Source organism: Carassius auratus, unplaced genomic scaffold (genome assembly GCF_003368295.1).
Source record: "Carassius auratus strain Wakin unplaced genomic scaffold, ASM336829v1 scaf_tig00048196, whole genome shotgun sequence".
In the NCBI taxonomy this organism is placed as follows: Eukaryota; Metazoa; Chordata; class Actinopteri; order Cypriniformes; family Cyprinidae; genus Carassius; species Carassius auratus.
The window spans coordinates 1-4,261 of record NW_020527067.1 but is presented as its reverse complement, the minus strand read 5'-3'; the positions used below and the strand labels follow the sequence as shown (position 1 = coordinate 4,261).

The window sequence follows — 4,261 nt, the reverse complement described above, 5'->3', positions numbered from 1 at the left end:
TCTTACTGTTGCAATAATAAAAAATTTAAAATCAAGTTTCTATTTTGGCAGAATAGTGGTGAAAGTGTTTGAATTATTCTATTAATAAAGTGAACCTTGTGCATGTTGCATTTAAAGCCATTGTAAAATACTCACATTACTGTCCATGATTGCGTCTATTACTGCACAAGTGTTTATAAAGGGCATAAGGCCATACATAAGCCCTGTGATTTCAGAAAACAGCAACACCCCTTAGCAGTTCTGAAAGCACTGTTAATCACAGCATCACAGGGCTTACTGCTTTACCTGTAAGTGACTAAGCCATAACATGATTTCATTTTTAGTCGTTTAAATTTCTATGATTTAATTAATAAAAAATTCATCGAGTCGCAAACTGTTGTTTTGGAAACCCTGGTCGGCAGGGACGCGAGAGGGACACAGGATTTGACACAACACCCCCAGTGAGCAAGCCAGTGGCGACGGTGGCAAGGAAAAAACTCTTAAGGAGATAAAAAACCTTGAGAGGAACCAGACTCATCAGGGGGAACCCATCCTCCTCAGGCATGGCGTACACATTATAAAAACATTATTATTCAAACTAATATATGAAATAGTAAACTGAGACCAATTATTTAATATAATAAGATAATTTAAAAATATATATTAATATTAATTAATTGATCATCTAATGATTCAGTGCAATTGGGTATTGAAGCATCTTCCGCCATCTAGCCGCTGGATCTGTCATGGCAAACAGGCTGGACACCCTGAGGTAGAGGAGGTAAAACAGATATGATCATGTTAGTGAATTGAATAAAAAAAATTTCATTCTGCAAGACTTACAGAGCATAAACTTTCAGGTCAGATGTATGTCTTGCAAGAGACATTTCTGCTCTCTCACTTCTGAGGACCATCATACACTTTAAAATCTAAGCGTTCACATCAAAGCACATGCCTCTGAACAAACACACTGTATGATAAAGTGCACTGAAACACTAGACCTTTCCAGTATTATTGACAAACTTTACCTCAGTGCTTAAATGTTCTTCTTCCGTTGCTTCTTTGGTCTTCAGCATTGTCTTCAACTCCAAACACATCTGGTCCCGTCCTCTGGCAATGAACTTAATAAATGAATAACAGGATCACTGCACACACACTTACTAATAAACTAAAAAATAATAATAAACATAATTAAGTAAACTAAAACTTACTGAAAGAAATTAGCCCATAAGCTGGTATCCAGCTCATCATCATCAGTGGAGAAGCACACTTGATCTTCTCAGACATTCTGACTCGCCGGTTCCTGAAAAACATCAAAATCAAAATTAGATTACAATATTCCTTTAAAATGTGGTTATCACATGCAGTAGCACAGTGACTGAAGTGACATCTTTTAACACTTACCTTTAGATGGTATATTGCACACTCAATATCCAGTGTTGGAGAGGACTGCTATGGTCTCCAAAATCTTCCTGCAACTTTACAGAAGAGCACATATCAATATTAGAATAGCAGAGGACTGCAAATAATATATCCAGTACACATCGTACAGATTGAACACAACATTTGAAACAAATGTTACGTTAGGGTAAAAATCAAATACATCACAACAGTGTCTTAATACTTCTCACTTAACCTTACTGTCTTTTAATGACTTACTGCTGCTGTTGCTCTCACTGTCTGTGTCTTCCCTGGAGTTATTACACTAACCCTGACTGCGTCCTGTATTCTGCTGCCTTCACTTCCTGTCCTGTCTGGAGCTGCCACACTACTCCTTCGTCCTTCCTGCTGCTGTACTCTAGGTAACTCAGGGACACAACACCTTTATATTACCACGGACAACACAATATAACCGCAACGTCACTGCCGTCGATAAAGGAGGTTAAATGGAACCTCAGTTCAATATGGCTTAAGGCCAAGACACCACTCATACAGAAGCCACTGGGGAACTAAGGCTGGTGTTGCCCCACTGTTGTCGTTAATGCTGATTCAGTGGCCCCAGTGACCTGGTATAGCGGGCAATTCACCTATGGAAAAAAACGCAATACACAGTACACAGGATTGTGGTAACTGTGGTAGGTCTCTAACACGCCCGATTGATGACAGAAGTCCGGATTTGAAATGTAGATGTGGGTCAAGTAGTGTGTGCTTTTCCGTCGTCGCTGATGTAATCAGTTGCGTGTATCCTCGAGATTGAAACAACTCCAGAATAGGTTTTTTCCAGGGTGTAAGGAGGTCCTCGTTGAAATCTCCACAGATGATGACGAGATCGTTGTGTGTGAGGTCCAGGTAATCCAGCATACTGTTCAGGTTGGTCAAGAAATCTCCAACACTGTACTGTGGTGGCCTATACACAGCTACGACTGCTGCTTTTATTGGGGAATCCAATTTGATCACAGCAAACTCCAGATCAGTCACATTTTGTATATATTGCCTGGGCTGAGTTGGAATGTGCTCCTTGCAATATATTGCGACTCCACCTCCATTTTTCCTTCCAAGTTCTTGATGTGTGGAGTAGGAGACATGCCTGTTGCGTGTGAACAAGTTGTATCCTTCCAATTGGAGATCTGAAGTAGACGATCCAGTCAGGTGTGTTTCTGTTAAACACAGAACATCGGCGAGTTGTAGCTCATGATGGCATCTGATATCCTCCATGTGAGATGCCAGTCCTTCCGTGTTGTGATGGATGATGGTGAGTGTCTGTTCCTGCCTATTTTCCCTCACATGCTGCAAAAGTGGCATGATTTCTTCAACTCTTGCTCTTCTCATGCTTTGCAAAGAGGGTTGTGATTTCAGGATCAGCATATATCTTCTTGTCGTCGAAATCCGTAATGTGTAATCCTTGTAGAGATGTCGTTCTGCTGAGGGCAACGTAGGCCATTCCCGGCTCAAAAATCTTCTTCAATGACACTACTGCAGAGTGCATTGTCATGCCTTGAACTTTGTGGGCTGTGCAGGCGTAAGCTAGCTTAATGGGAAACTGTCGACGAACGGCTCCTTTCCTCAGACTTTCTTCAGATCTCTCAATGTAAACCAAGACGTCTTCTTCACCTCGTACCTTTTTACGGTGTTTCTGACCGGCGTTCGGATTGTCAAGTTGAAGTCCTAACATTTGTACGGTGTCGATTCCATCTTTTGCTTTGGTGACGATGTTTGCAATCGTGCCAAAACATCCATTGACAATTCCATCTTCTACATCCAGGTTCCTGGTTACCATCACACGAACTCCCACTGCAACTTGCATTGTGTCCAGCAAGTCGTCCTTTTTCCAGTGACAGGTTTGTTTAATCGCTTCATCCTTCCTGTTCTTGGGTCTTTCCTGTAGTCTTCGGCATCAGATTGTTATGATGTCAGCGAAGAGGGCCTGTACAATCTCGGTATTGTACTTGTCAACCTCTTGTTAGTGGCGAATATGTGTAGAGCATCACGTGGACAGTCTTCTGGCTTCTTCACAGCCTGGAATAAACAAAGCGTCGATCATCTTCCCTGAGAGCTTCTGTCTTCTGCCTCACTCGTAGTCGGTTCAACAGTTGAGCGAAAGCGAGGTCTTCCTTCTGCCGCATGATCTCTGTGAGTGTGATGATTTTGAAAATGGTCCTTCCAGAAGTCCAGCATATCCTCTTCATACACACAGAGCGGTTTGGCTTTACCAAGCGGTGGCAGTTGATAATAATCCCCTACGACGAGGCAAGATATTCCTCCAAAAGGTTTCTTGTTGCCTTTGATCTGCTGAAATCTCCAGTTTACGTATGTGAACAGATCCTTTGAAACCATGGATATTTCATCGATGATAAGAATCTCCACGTCGCGTAATCCTGCTCTCACTTCATCAAGGGCGTTCCCAAGTCCTTGATAAGGTGGCTTCAGACTCCTTGGCAGTTTTAAAAGGGAATGCAGCGTTTTTCCAGAGATGTTGAATGCTGCAGTTCCAGTAAACGCAGACAACAAGCACCGTGGGCACGGAGAGATCCCTTCTTCCCGGAGTCGAGGGAGTTGTCGCAGAATCTTAGTTGCTTCCGAGTGTATGCACTTGATGACGTGCGATTTCCCACAACCTGCACCGCCTGACAAAAAGTAAAAAAACTGCTCTGGATTGTGACCCCACACACGCTTCTGACACCACTGGCGGACAGTGTAAAAAATTGCTGCCTGCGTCTCATTTAGACTCCTAAACATCTTCCTCAGATATTCATTAGTCATCTGTGGTGCCTCAATCTGTGGTACGACTCCGTCTCCATCTTCACGACGAATCTGGTATTCTGGAACATCATCCTGTTCATTT

General features: G+C 42.5%; 1 long non-coding RNA gene across 2 annotated transcripts; it reads right to left on the bottom strand.

Moving 5' to 3' along the window:
• Positions 1-291: 291 nt before the first annotated feature.
• LOC113089012 (uncharacterized) lies at positions 292-1,819 on the bottom strand. 2 transcript variants are annotated; one of them, XR_003286333.1, is made up of 5 exons: positions 1,690-1,819; positions 1,384-1,457; positions 1,191-1,282; positions 1,008-1,100; positions 292-746 (listed from the first exon to the last, which is right to left on the bottom strand). It is a non-coding gene; the product is annotated as an uncharacterized LOC113089012 (long non-coding RNA). The 2 variants fall into 2 exon arrangements; XR_003286332.1 differs by having other exon boundaries at positions 1,639-1,794.
• Between the last annotated feature and the right edge of the window lie 2,442 nt (positions 1,820-4,261).